The following is a 19,541-nucleotide window of genomic DNA, read 5'->3' on the forward strand; positions in this document are numbered from 1 at the left end:
ATCACAAAAACACGAACATGAGGAAAAGACAACACTCTTTATTGCTGGATATAAAATAGCAAAGATCAGATCTTTTATCATATATAATTAAGTCTATAGATTCAGAGGAGATAATAAGAGCTAAGCAAGCTTTACAGTAGATAAAAAAGAACTTGGAAGGGCAATAAATGATGATATTTAATTTCCACTGCAATAAAACAAAAGCATAATGAAATATTCTTTATCCCATATTTACAATCACAGCTGAAGATTTTGACCTAGACTTTACATAGAAGGAATAATTTTACCTGCAACAATGTTAAATGACTTAGTTTTGTCTTTTTTGTTTTATTTTGATGGTGAATGATCAAGAACTGGCTTGTCAAATACTTAACATAATATGGCATAACTATTAAAAAATGAATTTCTTTCTAAAGGCAGTGATCATTTATAAGTACTGAACAGGTATAGTGTTCTTTTTATTCATTAGCTGTTGTGATAAGTTTATAAAAAAAAAGTTTATAAAATATTAATTGAATCTTATATAAAATGTAAAATATTTATTGACATATAGTATAATAGGGCTTTAGCAGAATGAAAAAGAAGGTGAGCCCTGTCAAAGAATTTTGAGGTTGTCAAATTAATCATAACATACTGTAGGTGGATGTCTATCCTGTATGTAGCTTGGCTGACCTGACAACAATAAGGTTTCCTTATTAGAGAATGAGAGATATTGTATAAAAGTGAAACAACAGAAATATTCCCGTTTTTATTTTATTTTAGGTTGACCTGTTGTAACTGTATTTCATTTATAACATTTTCAAAGTGCTTAATGAAAATGCTGGTTTTTTTTGAAACCCAGAAACAATGTGAAAAATGATTTAGCTTATGGAGAATAAAATGAAAGAAATATTATGATTTTTGTATTAAACATTTACTTTAAGGTATATGGATAAAACATATTTAGTCCAAAATATCTCACAATTTTTTGAGGTAATTAACTTCTAAATATATACCATAGATTTGGTCATGTAAGTCTTTAACACTCCATTTAGCTACAGTAAGAGCTATTCAAGTGAGAGCTGACAATGTATAATGTGGGTACTGGATCATTTATACCACAGAAATTATTCAGTTGGTTTTTATGCTCATTTATCAAAGCAGTGAAGGAATTACATCAACTTGCAAGTGACATGTCAAATCACAGAGTGAAGTTCTTAATAGTGTGGAATCATGTCAAAGTGCATCTATGTCACTGAGAAATAATCTCACAATTTTTTTGTATGTTGAAAGCCAATATTTATAATTTACTTTATTGCCATAACAATTATTGTTTTAAAAGCCATAAAAAAGACACATTTAATCATCATTTCATTTACATTTTGTCAACACAGGAAAAATAGTTTGATTCAGGAAAACAATGTATTGATTCATTTAGTCACACTTTTGGATACTGAATGCAATTTTCTCATAACTGCAAATTTAGCTGAGTATCATTAGAATTAACTGCATGATAACGCAAATTTAAACAATGTAGGCTTGCAGTTCTTTTTCTGTTCAATAAAAACAAAGTAATAAACAAGTAATAAAGATTTAGCATTAGTAAGTGTGTGTTATTTTTTATGAAAATAAAAAATAATTTATTCATTCTCAGATTGGGGGTTCAAGCCTGTTTGAAATGTGGCACAGAGCTTACCATTAAGGTTGAATTTAAGACATAATGATTAGGTGACTTTATACTTTAAATTCTGACTCCCCTGTTTCCGTGCTTAACAATAACTGAACATACCTTTTTTAAAACTAGTTTGCCATGTAGAAAATGTGACTTAATGACTGAGGTGTTGGACTGCCAATAGGGTGCTAATGCAGTGGCCATTACCTTATGAGCACCATGCCATTATCCCCATGACTCTGTTTGACACTAGTTTGCTAATTATGTTATTGTTAATTTATTAACTACTTTGGGTAAATCAAGTTGGTAGCTGAATAAAACAGATGTACAATTGTATCCACTTAAAAATTTGCTGCATCTTATGACAAAAAACATCATTCACAGCCAGACTCCAGTAAGCTGCCTTTTCATTTCATTTTAGATTTTTATATTTTTTTTGTTTGCCATTGAATTATATTATTATATAATTATATTATATAACCACTTTATGTGATTAAATTTATCAAATTGAATGAACTACATTCTGTATGTATAAATGTATATATGAATAAAAAGACGACCAAACATGTACTTTAACTTCAGCCTTGTGTTCATTACAGACTCAATGGCAGATTCTGTTAAATAGTAATAATTACCACCAAGTCCTTTCACAAACTTATTGTGTAGAAAAAATACTGCGCTGCTTAAACCCAGATCCATCTCCTCTAAGCTTCTCTACCGGCCACTGAGTTCCTGTTTCTTGCCCCTCCCATTTCCGCTGAAAATCACATGAACAACCAATATAGTTCGCACACAGAACTGATGTAGTTTATACACAAAGTTGTGATAGGGTGTGCACACATAACCAGTATGTTTCATATGAAAAACCAACATAGTACACACATACAACCAATAGAGTTCAAGCGCAAAACCGATATGTTACCCACATGAAACCAGTATAAGACGTGCATCAAACCAATATAGTGCTTACCCAAATCCATCGTTAGACTGACACAGAACGCAAACCAATATAGTTCATACACAAATCGATAACATGCGATCGTAAACTGATGCAGTTCACTCACAAACCAATAACAAACATACTGGAACCAGTGACATACACACACGAATCAATATAGTTCATATGCAAACCAGTGCTATGCATATACAAATGGATATAGTTCACGCACAAACCGATAATGTATGGACATGAACTAATATAGTTCATATGAATGAAACCAGTATTGTTCACACACAAACCAATTAAGCATGCATGCAAATTGATAGTAATTATCCATAAACCAATAATGTTCACATGTAAACCAACAGTTTTCGTAGAAAAATATATGATTTTTGGCCTGTTTGGCCCCTCATAAAAAGACACACTTCTGATTTCTGGTTCTGATTTTATTGTTTGACTATTCTAATTAATTTTAAAAGCAATCCAAATCTGATATGCGTGCACACCGATATCTATCCTGAAAGTGCCCAGAATTAATAAAACAAATAAAAACAAATTTATTAGACAGATGCAACCTAACAGACAACCATGAACAGCATGCTAACTGCAGTAGTATGTAACATTATTTTCAGTGAAGAAAGTTCAGATTGTCAACATGTAGTTAAAAACTGTGTTTAAGTTGTGGCTTGTGGTCACTGAAAAATATTTCATAGACTGGAGACTCTAACCCAAGTGATGAAAAAATGCATTGATTGGTGTGCTATTGCTAGTTGTTGCTTATGGATGGTCTATGGCTAACTGTAGTTCATATTCATCCATCCATCCATCCATTATCCAACCCACTATATCCTATATATCCTAACTACAGGGTCACGGGGGTCTGCTGGAACCAATCCCAGCCAACACAGGGTGCAAGGCAGGAAACAAACCCTGGGCAGGGTGCCAGCCCACCGCAGGGCACACACACACACCAAGCACATACTAGGGACAATTTAGGATTGCCAATCCACCTAACCTACATGTCTTTGGACTGTGGGAGGAAACTGAAGCACCCGGAGGAAACCCACGCAGACACTGGGAGAACATGCAAACTCCACGCAGGGAGGACCCGGGAAGCGAACCCGGGTATCCTTACTGCGAGGCAGCAGCGCTACCCACTGCGCCACCGTGCCGCCCTAGTTCAAATTCCCTAACCATATTTTTTTCTAAAGACATACCCAATGGAGGGTTAAATTTTTTTGATGCAATAAGCTAAAATGTTGGCTGCTTCAGTTAATGGAAGTGAAATCAATGTGACACTTTGCAGTCTTACATTTTTTGGACAGCCTGCTCTAGGCAGATTTACAACTGTGCTTTACTCTTTCTCTCTCTCTCTATGTAATATATATATAGGGCTAGGAATCAATTAAAAAATTAAGTAATTAATCACAGAAGTGTAAGTAATTAATTGTGATCTAATATTAAAACATTTAATTATAAAATTAATACATTGATAAATAAATACACACTGAATCTCAAATTTAATGTAGAATCAACACAAAGAAATTTTAAAAAATTAATTGCATAGTTTAAATTTAAACAATGACCTTAAACATGAACTTTTAACAAAATACTATTTGAACAAGTACACCCTGAATATAAATGCTATCATAAAAAGCAAGCTGAAAAGAAGGCCAATGAAGAAAATGAAAAAAGAAGAAAACGAGGCCAATGTATTAATTCTCAAATTGGCATAGCCTATGAGACACAGATGTGTCAAAGTAAAAATTAAACGATCAAAAAGACTGTTGACTTTGAATGAACTGCTGAAGACTGATTTAATTAAAAGAATAAGCATCTCTTAAACGGGCATACATTAAAACTTGTGTAAAAACTCCAGAAAAACTATCCTCGATTGTTCATCACTATCAATGACTTAATAATTATACTTTCCACAAGTGTTTTTCAACTGGTGTGCTGTGGAAATGCTAGTGTAGTGCCCCTGGGTACTGACCTGTGTAATAAGAGACAAGAAACAATATGAAAGTTTGAGGATTTCACCCCGTATAGTGTCAGGTTTGTACAAAATAGCTCAAACAACGAGTAAACATAAAGAACTGAGTCATAACATAGACTGAAATTTTAAACAAATGCTTCGGCTTTATAGTTGAGGGAAAGGAAAAGGTGTGTCTTCGGGCAGAAGTGAGGTCAACAGGCTTGTGAAAAGCTGCCGAAAGTGGGAGATTTAGGTGGGTCTGTCTCCTGGAGGTCTACAGAAGAGGAATTAGTACCTTGAATTAACCCCACACTCTGTGATTTACTCCCACTTAAGCCCTTAGACTGCTTCCCATCCGCATGTGTGTGACACCTAATAGAGATACATTTCTCAGATGATCGAGACCTGTCTGAGGAGGATGGGACTACCTGGAGAAGCCAAAATAAAAGCAGCTCTGTGATCGCCATTTTACAGACATAACACTTAGAGAGCACATTAGCAACCAGGAGACGTGTTGGGGGTCCATCTTTCTGGGTGCATGTTGGTCAGCGACTTTAATAGAGCCGAGGGACAATGGGCATATAAGTTGCCTCTGACCCGTGTCATTGGAGTGAGGCAAAGAGAGGATACCTGAATGAGTGGGCAAAGGAACGAAGCAGCTGAAAAATGCATCTTAAACACTCACTAAGTGCTGTCTCTCTAAACAGAAATCTCCAAGCTGATTTTTTTTGCTGCCCACCTGTCCCACCCATTCAGACAATTTATAACATCTAAGAGATTTAATGCTTTTGTGGTTGGAAGAATCGAAGTGTGCCTTGGGATTTTTTGGGTTACAAAAATTGTGCCACCACAGAAAAATAGTTGTAAAATTCTGCTCTATCTACATCTTTCCTCCTGGCATGCTAAAAAGATCTCCACAGCTGCTGTCTCTCTTTAACAACTAACACTTTGCATTACTTGGATGGTTATGTTGCTTTCTTTGCAGAAATTAGTGAACATACTGCAAACTTGAAACATAAGTAGGGATAATCAGTACGTTCTACACTATCAACTTAAGAAGTCTAACAGAATGTTAAGTTATATAGCTCGGTGTGTGGAGTACAAGTCCGAGAAGGTTGTGCTCGAGCTTTATAACACCCTGGTGAGGCCTCATCTGGAGTACTGTGTGTAGTTTTGGTCACCAGGCTACAAAAAAGACATAGCAGAACTAGAAAAAGTCCGCAGAAGAGCGACTAGGATGGTTCCAGGGCTACAGGGAATGAATTATGAAGAAAGAATAAAAGAGCTAAGCCTATACAGTTTAAGCCAAAAAAGATTAATTTATACAAAGTTGCAGAGATCTATTTTCACTTTAATATTTTTGAGTCTTTTTTGGTTGATCAGTGTCAAAAAAGCTAAATTAAATTCACTGTGTTTCAATGTTTATATGCACTGTAATGCTGTAATAAGTCTTCAGCCTTGTGTTATTGCAGCACTATTGTAGAAGGGATGGTCAATAAAGCAAAAACTGCACCATTCCTTAAATTGTTAAATGTAGAATAGAAACACTGCACAAATGTTTTATTTATGTCCTAGCAAAACTATTATCCCAAGAAGTACTGAGAAAGACCCCTTTAAATGTTCATTGACTAGGGAAGCAAAAAGTGACTTAGCTTTCTTATTTAAAAAGTTAAATTGCCTCTGGTAGAATAGATTTTTTTCACATTTATTTAAAGAAAGTAGAAATACACCATTAACCCACAGATTTAAAGGTCATTTAAAGCAGGGTTATAGACATTGACAAGAAAAGTGCAAATGTGAAATCTGAGAAAGGAAAGAGAAACTGGACTAGATAATTACTGACTAGTCAAGTCAAATGTCTAATTCATTTAAACCCACATAAAGATTGAAAAAATGAAAGTCAGCTGCATAGTTTCAATAGAAATTTTGACTTCATTTCAAGTTCTGAATCTTTTTTCCAGATGTAAGAATAATTAAAAGTCTTTTTATTCCTTACATGGGTATTACATATCAGTCCCAAATTTGCCTGCCATTACTATGTACTTTAGTGTAGTTAATGTACTTTGTTGCATGTTTGTCAAGCATCCAAGTAAGAATTTCACCTTACTGTTTACCACAACAACAACATTTATTCCTATAGCACATTTTCGTACACAGGTTGTACTTCAAATTTTTTTTAAAACACGTCAAAGCAGTAGTGACATGCAAAGAAAAACAAATAAAATTTAAATAAGAATAATAATGAATAAATAGTGTACAAAAGATAGATAAATAATGCACACTTACATAAGAAAGATATATCTTTAAGTTTCTAAATGATAGTCCGGTGGTACTGTAAGGTCATACTGCTAGAGTGGATAGAAAATAAGAAAAACTACATTTAAACTGGAGAAAAAAAACTGATGGCACTCATAACAGCACCACTTCCCCCTTGGAGCTCACAACCTGTGAGTGTGGAAGTAGGACAGGTATTCCTCTCTCCACTCTCAGCTGAGCTCATCTTGGCCATCTGTGTTGCTGTAGGAGGGCCCTCTGACATACGTGAGCACATGGGCTGATGCTCCCCTGTGTTAGAAGACTTGGTCTTTCTTTCGCAGATTTCCTTTCTGCTCTGGGGTATGGGTACAGTCTGGGTCTCTCTATAAGATAAAAAGAGACTGTGCACTGTTTGTACCCACTTCGACTTGCAGGTGACTGCTGCCAGTTTGGAGGAGGGCTAGACATCCTGGCACCCAGCACCAACAAGCTGCTCCGTTTCATCCAACCCTTGGCTTTCCTCCCCCACTGCAAACTTTCCCCTTGGGATGTTCATGAGGGAAGACACTACAACTGGGCGATCAGTCATCATGCCCATATCCACTGTTGGAATCCAGGTTCCTCAGATGTCATATCCAGAGCCAATTCACTCGGGACTCCCTTTTCATATACGGTACAGGAAACACCTGCCCCACCAAATCCACCTGGGAAGGGAGTCTGACACCAAGTCGCCGCAGGTACTCTTCCGCCATTTTCAGAGGCACCTTGGACATCACCTCCATTCCCTTGATCTCCTTCATCATCAGGGCAGTCATCTGCAAAAAAAAATTTAAAAATTTACAGGCTGGAGCACCCTTTCCAGCTTTTATACTATCCAGACAACGTTAGCTATTTCAGCCTGCAGACAACTCAGGTTTTGATCATCCCCATCAACTGGCTGTGAGCCGTGAGGTCAGTTGAGTGTCATAGGGGCTTAGGAAGGCCACCAATTTATCGACAGGATCCCAGGACCTACTTCACAATCCTTACCTACTCTGTGGAAGGCAGTTCCAGCACTCACCGCTCCCTCCCCCCTTTGCAGGATCCTGTCCATTGAGTGAGGATCCATCCAGTCATTATGAGCAGTGGGGCAAGATCTTCTTCGCTTACATCTGTCAGATCTCAGCCAGTCATCAGATGTGGAGATGTGCTTGGGTCAAAGACAGGCATCTGGGCATTCTTCATCTCAAAGGTACAGTATTTGCATGGGAGAGACATCAAAGAGCATTATTACCCTTAGAAGTGGAGGCCTTTCATTTAGAGAAATTGCAAAAGAAAAAATCAAAGTGTCTGTGAGTACAGTGTCCTACACAATTCAAAGGCAATTGGAAACTGGAAGAAACTCTGATAGGAAGAGATCTGGAAGACCCAAAGTCACAACCCAATCATAAGACAAGTTGTGCTTCAGAACACAACAGCTAAAAGCACAGCTTAACAGTGGTTGAAAAAAGCAAGTCTCATTTTCTACTGTTAAAAAGGAGACTTTGTGCAGCAGGCTTGGCAAAGCGAGTAGCAGTAAGAAAACCATTCTATAAAGGACAAAATAAGAAAGCGAGGTTTGCCTGGGCCATGAAATACCGGCTTTGGACTTTTGCAGACTGGAAAAAAGTGTTTTGAACAGATGAATCAAAATTTTAAATCTTTGGTTCATCACACAGTGTGTCTGTATGTTGTTGATTTGGTGAAAGGATGGTTCCTCAGTGTGTGATACCAACTGTCCAACATGGAGAAGAAAGTGTGATGGTCTGGGGTTCTTTTGCTGGAGGGAAAGTTGGTGACAATTTGAATCGAAAGAGTTACCACAGCATTTTGTAGCATCACACAATATCTTCTGGTCTGCATCAAGTAGGTCAGGGGATCAATTTTTACCTATCGGACAAAGATTGGAGTGGAGGATGTGATTATCTGTTTGCGCCACAAGGGTTATTCTCATATGGACAAAGATGGCAGCAGTATGAGGATTGTTTTTTCCATTTTTCCAGTGCCTTCAGTACCATCCAGGCATTCCTGTTAAAGGGTAAACACATAGATATGCAGATGGATGAACCTTTGGTGTCCTGCATAATGGATGATCTGTTCAGCAGACTGCAGTCTGTGACACTTAAGGACTGTGTTTCTGATATGGATATGAGCAACGCTGGAGCACCACAATGAACAGACCTGTCTCTTGAGGTGTAGTAATAAAGGGGATGAAACAGAGTATAGGAGTCAGGTGGAGAATTTTTTTTCTTGGTGCAAAGAGATTTGTCTGCATCTTAATATCAGCAAAAAAAAAGGAACTGGTTACTGACTTTTGCCACACCAATGAGCCTCTATGTCCAGTCACTATTCAGGGAGTGAATGTGGAGGTTGTCCACTCCTAATAGTACTTGGGGGGCCATGTTAATGACAGGTTAGACTGTCTCAGAACACAGAATAACTATATAAAATAGAACAGAGCAGGCTTCTTTTTCTTAGGAGACTGTGTTCCTTTAATGTAGGAAGTGACATCCTTCACATCTTGTACAACTCTGTGATGGCCAGTGCGATTTTCTATGCTGTGGAGTGCTGGGCTGGTAACATTACTTCAAGAGAGGCCCACTGAATTAACAAGTGAATTATGAAAGGGCAAGCTCAGTTATGGGACATATTCTGAATTTGCAGGAGGTAATAGCAAAGGAGAGAATTAAAACAGAACTGAGTACCATTATGAACAATTCTACACATCCTCTCGTTGACACACTTACACTGAGTATTTTCAGCCATCAAATTATTTAGCAAAAGTGTGCCAAGAAACACTACTGGAGCTTCTTTATAACAACAGCAATATGGCTGTATAATCCCTCACTGTGACAGTGACTGCTAAATCGGAAGTTTTCTTTCTTTTTAATTTTCTTGATTTTTAGTCATTCTGATGTGTGTTCAGACCATAGTGCGTGTGAATATGTGCATTTTTCTATCTATTTATGTATTTATTAATTAAAGAACTTCAGTAAGAAGACAAAGTTTCCCCTGAGGACAAATAAAGATCTATCTATCGAAAAAATTGTCAAATGCTTCAATAAACTTATTCAAGTCTGAAGTAACAATTCTAAAAAAGTTGCTCTGAAATCATTAAAAAAAGATTAATAAAATACAGAAAAAATTGTGCATACACATTGCATTCAGATACACAACATTTCTTACATCATAGAAGATGTCCATTAGGATACCAAGTAAAGCAAGGGATGCTGATAAGACCCTGTTATAAGAGAAATAAGTCTGCTAAGACATCTAAAGGAGAATTGTAGAAGAAATGGCTATACTAAATACTTTCAAACAGACTGGAAATATTAAAAAGAACTAATTCATTTGCTTTCCAAATTGGCATATTCAAATGCTTGTCTCTCATTAGCAGTGGCTATACTGAAGTCTTAAATAAAAGATAAGTGACATCCTTCATAAATTACACGAGCAGTATTCCTTGCAGCTTGAAGAATCTGCTGATGGTCTTTGTAATTAATTTTAAAATGAGAAGCCTTGGATACACTAAGGTGTCAGACTTGGTGTAAATCCTGTGGTATCTGTCTGTCTCTGGATCAAAGTAATTTAGGCCTGGAAAGATAGTCATCCATAACTTTTTCAAGAAAGATAGCATACCATCACCCAGCATGCCCTCTCTTCATCTTTGGTGAGTTTAGCTCTAAGCATAGTGACCTTGACTCGAAAGCTTTTGCTTTCATGCTGATCACAACTTGTGACTTGTTTTTGTTGCGGTGACTCTCTTGTGAGCATCTTTTGCCCTTCAATTAATTACAGATATTTCAGCAACTCAGAAAAGAAAATATTGCATATTTGCATTTATCATGGAAATATGCTCTAAAACAAAAGATTTCATGGTTCACTTCATCTCCCCTTTCTGCCCTCATTATGGAAGATCAAAGGCAAGCAAAACAATAATGCCGCTTATGGTTAGGCTTCCATCAACAAATCTGCCTTTTGCTGCAAGGAGTATATTTAAGAATACCATGCTATGTGAAGGCTATTCCATTGCAACAAGCCAACTCCAAAACATCCCTAAAAGGTCCTTACCTTGAACACATTCAAAACCTCAGTATATCATCAAACTGATGGTTTAGTCGAGCAGTTCATTCAAATGTGCAAACAAATGTTAAGGAAAGTAGTTACAGAAGATGGAAGAAACTGGAATCAGCTTCTCCGCCTCATCCACTTTCCATACTGGGAAGTCCCACAGCCCTTTGCATGGGTTCTCACCCTTTGAGTTACTATTGACTTTGGATGATAGCCCCGATGTATTTTGGATATTGTAAAAGAAGGTTGGGAAACTGAGCCTCTCTCTTATACTAACATACTGGTGTATATTGTGCAATTGCATGATAAATTTGGAAAAACAAGTCCCTCCTATAAGAGCATGCACAGGCAGCTGAAGTCCCTCTGTAAAACTGAGGCACAATATTCTGTGAGTTTAGTTCCAGAGATAGTGTCATGGTTTGGTCCCAACATCACATTCTAATCTGTTATCTCATTGGCAGGGAACATATAAAATCAAAAGGAGAGAAGGTTTAATGGATTATTTCATGCAATAATAGATTCATTGACCAACCAAAAGAATCTATCATGTCATTTTATTGAAGCCATGGAAGGAAAGGGACCTTGAGCCAAACTCCATTGCACCCAAATCTTATTCGCCAATAATTTAAAATTAATTTTGTAAGTGATATGAGCAATGTCAGGAGCTGGAAATGGCCTTATCTGATGGTTAAAAATGTAGTGACCAGAGCAGACTTTACTGATATGACATTATTACCGACCCGTGGTAATACTCAGAACACTTGAATCAAATCCTGGAGGCAAACAGAGCTGAGGCAGAGCTTGAAATTTAATGTATTCTGGACCTAGGTGTGATAGAGGAAAGTTTTAATCCCCAGCTCTGTCTATCTCTAGTGATTCTTCCTTCCATGAGGTCACTTGAAAGGGGTGTGTGGCTCTCCCGATATCTATGCAAAAGGACAAAGGTCCAACTCTTTAGAGTCCTGGGGCCTCATGTATAACGCCATGCGTAGAACTCACACTATAACATGGCGTAAGCACAAAAGCGGGATTGTGCGTACGCACAGAAAAATCCAGATGCAGGAATCTGTGCGCATGCATACTTTCACGTTCTTCCACTACATAAATCCCGATCAGCGTGAAAAGTAACGCACGTGCACGCGCCTTCTGTCCCGCCCCAACTCCTCCCAGAATTACGCCTCTTTGAATATGCAAATCAATATAAATAGCCTTCTGTGAAAAGACAATGGGAAAAGCACGGGGGAAAATATAAGAATTTCAGCGAATACCAAGTGGAAGCAAAGGAAAAACGTACTATTTGTGGGTTTAAACAGTGGTATAATCAACAAAAGAAAGTTGATCGAGTGACAGAGTGTCGGAAAAACTCGAAAGATCAAATTCACAAAGTCGCACAGTGCCCGAAATAAAAAAGAAATCACAAATCAAAGTCGCCGTGAAAAGGCAAGTCGTAGCCCACCGTCTGAGTGTCATATGAAAGCGTATTAGAGTACAAACAAAAAACATAGGCACACAGTGGGAAAAAAGCACGAAATGTCAACTTTAATCTCGAAATTTGCACTTTAATCACGTAGTTTATTTTGCCATTAAAGTAGAACATCATAAACTTCATCTTAAAATCGCTTATTTTACTAGTTTCTCAAGTAGCATGTTAAATGCTTTGTTCTGTGTTTGATCTTCTATGTGCTCTATGTGTGTGAATCACTACGTGCTTCCGTTCTTTCTGTTTCTCCGACAGGACACATAATCCATTACATTCGTGATATTGCAGCTCTCTGAATAATTAAAATATTGAGATGTATACGTGATATCATTTTCATGATGATAGGAATGAAAGCATGTCATTAAACATGGGAACACGGTGGCGCAGTGATTGTTCATGTCTCATGCAAGAGGCTTGCTGCGCCATGCGCAACCTTCGATGAAATAATTTATTACAGAAGTACTGTCTCTTTCAAACGTACTAACCTCCAATTCTTGTCCTTACTTTTCTTTCTCCACACAATCAGCTCTGTAATAGACGTTAAGCCATTTGTAAGCTTAGAACGCCGATTCTTCAAAACATTTAAGGAACATTGAAATATCTTCATAGTACATGTTTAATTATTCTATGCGTCTATCCTTCCAGTGTCGTGTCGGCACCAGCAAGAATACAGCGCAAGGCAGGAGCTATCCATGAACTAGCTATACGCTGCAGCACCGTTTCCTCACATGTTTAATTATTAACAATACAGATTATTTAAATGAAGTTAAAGTTTTATCTGTATACTATAAGCAACATATTTTGCTGCATTTCATCTTAAAAATGATATTGTCATCATACGCGCTTTATAAAGTAGCGCAGGTTGTGCAATATTATAACTGTAGTGCAAGTTTACAGTGAGGTGATTGTACTTATAAGTACTGACAGTTCTACAAGGAGCACTTGATGGACTGATTAAGTGCGTTTAGAGTTCTTGGGATGAAACTGTTTCTGAAACGCGAGATCCGTACAGGGAAGGCTTTGATGCTTTTTGCCGTGGTTGAGGTAGTGTGTGCTTGAAACTGTATACCGATAATTCTCTTTCCGATCATCTGCTGCTGTGATTCACACTCAGATACAGTGATATAAATACTCCGAGTGGTGCAGTGAGAGTAATATGGAAAAAGATGATCCGCAGTGGCAACCCTTAACGGGACAGGCAAAAAGAAGAAGAAGATGCAGTGAGTGTAACAACGCTAAAGCAGTTATGGTATTTGGAATACTATGGCTATTCCCTGGACCATTATATTGCTACAGGTTAATTACAATCAGATGCATTACACTAATAAACAATATGCAGTTAATTTCAGTGTATTTATAAAGCCGCGTCAGGAATGTGGATCTAAGAAAGAAAGGGTGACCAAACAGGAACAGTAGCACTGCTTTGACGCTGGGTGCCGCCATTCTGCAAAACCGAGTGGAGAAATTGCGTATGCCAAGGTATGAGTTACCGTGGAAATGTGCGTGGCTTTACGCCAAGTTTAGGTTTTATACATCGCGATTTGAGCGTGGAAACATTCGTACGCAACATTTCTGTGCGTACGCACCGTTTATACATGAGGCCCCTGGTGCTTCCTGTCTTGCTATCTGGTTGCGAGACATGGATGCTATCCAGTGACCTGAGATGAAGACTGGACTCCTTCAGTACTGTCTCTTCAGAGAATCGTTGGGTACCGCTTGTTTGACTTTGTGTCGAATGACCTGCATTGTGAGGGAGTGTCAGTTGTTGAGGACTCAAGTGGCTGGACCAGACCAAGGGGATGCCCACGCAACACCTGGCTGTGGTAGATGAGGGTCATTTCCGGAAGGTGGGACTGGACTGCATGTCAGCCTGCGGGATTACCAACCAGGGTCCCGAGCTGTTTCATCATGTGGTGGGTGGAGCAAGGTGCAGAACCACTGTATGCTCCCCAATCTGACCTGGCCTTTATCTTGTTAGTACCAAAGGTGGACAGTAATTGGTGCTTTTGCAACATCTTCCACCTGCTTCACCAGGTCTCCCGTTTTGAGGTCTATTCAATGCTGTGAGTAGACCAACTCCTGAAGTGACTTCCTAACTACATTAGACATGACAAAAGGGTATTGGCAAATTTCTTTCAAGAAATCTTCAAACAAAAAGACAGCATTCTATCAGTACCCCTGGCAGACACTGGAAGTACTGTTTCCTTCCATTTGGTTTTTACAGGGCTCCAGCCACCTTCCAGTGTCTGATGGATAAAGTACTTCAACCCAACAATATTGTACCTATACCACCTCCTACCTGTGAGAGGAACACAGTCTCCAAATAAATCCCAAAAAATGTTTCTTTTGGCTAAAGGAGGCCAAATATTTAGGCTACATGGTGGGCGGAGGGACTGTCAGTGCACAATGTTCTAAAGATAATGCCATCCTTAACTGGCCCCTTTCCATGAACCAAGTGGCAGGTACAGGCTTTCAGGCTTTGTTGCGTTTGCTCTGTTATTAATTCTGTTATGTACCCTGGTTTTCCAAATGAGCTACGCCCTTGACTGATTTGATAAATATAGTGGTATCAGATAAAAAGACTGACTTCAGCATCTGTTTTGATTTCCTCTGATTTTTCTTTACATTTCATTCACCAGACCAACACTTTGTACACTGGCCTGGGTGTCGTGCTGAGCCAAAGCATTGTCATGCTGACCACACTGTGATGTACCTGAGTTTGAAACTATTAGAAAGAGGGACAAGTTTATGCAGCATTTGAGAGGGAAGCTCTAGCGATCAAGTGGGCAGTACTGCAGCTAATATACTACCTTCTAGACTTGGTCATGAATAAGGAGAATTCAAGGTCCAGTATTTTCAGTTTAAAGTGAAGCTTAAGTATACTTAAGTAAATTAAAGCCCACTGATTTAACTCTCCAGCCCCAATTAATATCCAATCTGAGATGTGCCTACCAATAAACCCGCTATGCTTTGACAAAAACAATACATTTAAAGCTTTTTTTGCTATGCAAAGAAGTCTGCCTGCAATAACACAAAGGCATTTCTTTCCTTTTTCTTGATAAGCAGTACCTTCTGCTCACCCAGAAAAATGCTAAGGCTGCTATTTGTGTTTATAGGAATGGGGTTCATGACACACATGATAGCTTGGGCTGAGACATAGCAACAAGTAATCTATGACTTAATAAATAATGTCATTAACATTTCATGAAAAGAGACGCACAAGTTAAACAGATGGGCAAAACAAATGCCATACCCTCCCACATACTGCTAAAATATAACATTTTATACAGTGCTACTTCCCATTTGCCTTTAACAGTAGTTTATTAAAATATGAGTTGAGACACCTGTAAATGTATTTAAGAAATACCAAATCTTTGTCATCTGTATCCATTCTTGTCATTAGAATACAGAAAGAATGTAGAAAATAAACTTGTTTATTATAGTGATCATGGCCAATTCCCTCAGAGTGTTAAGGTGAGACTTAAGGCTGTCAGATTTTTTACCCACAATTATTTAACATTTTAGGTTAGATTGTTTCAATTCCACATGCTGTTTTTTCCAATTTTCTATGTTTATTTTGTTAAAGCAAGAATAAACAACAAGTTTGTTTACATCTATCAAACTCATTTAGCAAACATTTGTATGTTTATGCACAGTGGCAATTTAATATTTATACATATAACATAGTGTATAAGCAATTGCCTGGTAATTACTACACAACTGGAAAGAATTTTAAATTGCTGCTATTTGCCATGTATTACCATTTGCATCCTCTTTTTCCTAAGTATTAAATGTATCCTTCATTGAAAATAGAATTATAAGGGTAGCTTCTTCTCAAAATAAATAAGTTAAAAACAAGAAAGATTCTTAAGAAAAGAAAAATAACTTCTTTAGAGTAAAAGCTGTGAAAAAGGTCATCCTTTAGAGAAAAATGTTCTCTTTATAAGGAGAGAAAGACAGTTAATGAAGCAAAGTGATCATAGAAGGGTCTTATAAAATGGATGACATAATATACCTGAAGCAACATTAGTTCCCAGGGCCAACACAAGGAACCTCTGCTTTAAAGTGTCAGTCAGGGGATAAGCTACGGAAATGTCCAATAACCTAAAATCTTAATATTCTTTAGCTTTCTGTTGCTTGTAGCTCCATATTTTTCTTGGATTTACAAATAAAGTACATTATATCATAAATTATTCTGTTTTCTCCTTTGATCGCAGTATAGGTAGCACAGATCTTGCAAAAATGTCGAACTTGTTCTTTTTTATATCTGCTATACATGCTAATCATGACATTTGGTGTACTATGGTTTGTAATTTTCTATGCAATGAGTGTTGTTTCTTACATTCATTAAATTATATGCCTTTCCTTATAAAAGCGTTTGGCAAGCATGGCTTGCTTGTCTTAATTTTCTTGTTCATGTATATTCATCCTGTATAACATCCACAAGATCAGGGTGTATCAGATAGACTATGCTGCACAACTACTTTAGGCTGTATCAGATAGAATATGCAGCACAACTTCTTGTCCAGGCATTGGTCTTTTCACGTTCTGACTACTATAAATTTTTACAGGCAGAAATATGTGTATGTGCTGCCAAGCCACCGCAGATGATTATGATATGCAGTGGCACATCTTGCATTCAATCAACTGAGGCAGACACATGTCACTCCTTTCTTCTGGTCACTACACTGGCTTTCTGTAGCAGCATGCATTAAGTACAAATCCTTAATGCTTTCCTACCGAGCAGCTGATGGGTTAGCACCTGTGTAGGCATTCATTAGATTCTATCCTCCTTCTCGGTGACTTAGGTCTGCTAGTAAACAGTGTCAGGTGATGCCACCTATGTTTGGCATCAAAGCTCAATCCAGATACTTTATATGTATACTGCCTATCTGGTGGAATGAGCTATGTGGGTTTAAAGTTCTACACTTGTAATGGCAAATTTTATAAACTTGTTCCTTAATACTTGTTCCAAAGCAGTTCCCAGACAGGAATATGGTTGTCTCTTTTGTAAGTCACTTTGGCTGAAAGCATCTGGTAAGTGAATAAATGTAAATATAAATGTTCTCTACTTGTTTTTCAGCTTTAATGTATGTGTTGTAAATATAAGAAATAGTTTTAGAGCTGACATATCAATTTGATGACTGAAAAGAAAAGCTTTCATACATTTTATTTTTTAGAAAAGGGTATGATTGGTGAAAAACAAACGATCAGAAACAACATTAAATGATACTGTAGCAACAACAGATATAGTGCACATCGAATATCTGCACACCTTATTGAAATGTCTAAATAAAATATTTTTTTCTATAGTTTCTTGTAACCAACAATATCAAAGTGAAATTTCATGGGAAATAATATAAAAAAAGATGGTTTGCTGGTGAGAGGTTACCTCTCCTACCTTAACGCTGCATACTTCAGAATCTGAATCTTGGTCCAGTCACTTTCAGTGTGATGTCTGTATGCTCCTTCTGTATCTGTGTCTATTTTTTCTCTAGATATCCTAGGGTTTCTCCCATAAGCTCACTGTGTTACTTGATTATTCTGAATTGATTTTTCCTTTACACCTGATTTAGCCTAAAAAGGAACAAACCTCACTGCCCATAAACTGGATTAAGGAGACTCAATAATAGCAGCACATGTCTTTCCTGATACACACACAAAAAATAAAATTGTATTTCAAATACAATTACCTAATTTAAGAACTTCAGTATGCACGTTTTAACGAAGTAAAATGATTTTATTCTTGTCTGTCTCTTTTTATGAGTACATACATATATACAGTATATATTTATTCATTTTCTAGGACTTTAACAGGCATCTCCTCAAAAGTATTACAGGTACATTTTTTCTGTATATTCAGAACATTTTTCAGCATGACACATTTTGTATGCATATCCTAATTGACAGATTATATAGAAGAAAAAAAATCAATAAAAACTTTGATTTTTCTTTCAAAAACAAATTTATGCTGTCACAGCAAAATTCCATAGCAGGCTGTTTAAGTTTCATATAATAGTGGAGTGTTTTATTATTGCAGGTAAAGAAAGTATTCCTGAAACCTTTATAATGTCATCTTTTCATTTTTTTGCCTACAGTTGCATCTTTTACCAGATACTGTGTAAATCTCCAATTGCTGTTTTTCTTTTTTCATTTTCCTTGCCTATTATTTCTATATAGTCTGTAGAAAACATGTCATTTTTGTGACTCACTTCACAAGCATCAAAGAAATAATTAAAAACATACTGAGCATGAAAAAAATGTTTCTTCATCTACTCTGTCAACAATAATAGCAAAGAAATGTGATTTTACTTATTTTATGTTTGAAAGCAACATTGACAGGTACAAACCCTTACTGATTTTAATCTTTAAGGGGAGTAATAAAAAAAAATTAAGCTATTTATTTTACACAATGTGAGAAAGTTTCAAATTGTGCTATGATCTAATACACTACATTTTTTATTAAATATGATTATTTATATAATTAAACTGATTTAAACCTATTTAAACACTTTGAACAATGTTTACTATATACTCTATACTGTGTGTGTATATATATTGTGAAATAAGGCGCTATATAGGTGCCCGACCCGGCACAGATTCACGCTGAGGCACGTGTAAATGAATAAAGACTTTTTATTTTTCTTCACCTGTGGGGCGCGTCTTCCCTGTGAACCCCACAGGCAATACACAGTCCCAAAGCACTTCAAATACAGCACAACCAAACCACAAATACGCCCTTCTGGCACCACCACTCCTCCCAGGCAACCTTGTCCTCTTCCTCCCGATTCTGTCCCTGAGTGGTGGATGCTGGCCCTTTTTATAGCCCAACTGGAAGTGCTCCAGGTGCTTGATCACCTGTTGCTAATTTCACTTCTGGGTGGGGCTGTAGAGGTGTCCAGTTTGGCTCCGGGATCCATGCAGCACCCCTTGACGGTCACCCCAGATCCCCACAGGGTTGTGGAGAACTCCATCTCCCATGGAGCCCTGCGGGAAACTGAGGCACCATCATCAGCCAGGGAGGCTGCCACCAAGCATCCCAGGGGAGGTACTGAGGAGCCCATGGCTGCTCCCCCGGAACATATGCAGCAGGGGTGTCCTGTCACAATATATATATATATATATATATATATATATATATATATATATA

This window comes from Erpetoichthys calabaricus, chromosome 5 (assembly GCF_900747795.2).
Source record: "Erpetoichthys calabaricus chromosome 5, fErpCal1.3, whole genome shotgun sequence".
NCBI classification, from domain to species: Eukaryota; Metazoa; Chordata; class Cladistia; order Polypteriformes; family Polypteridae; genus Erpetoichthys; species Erpetoichthys calabaricus.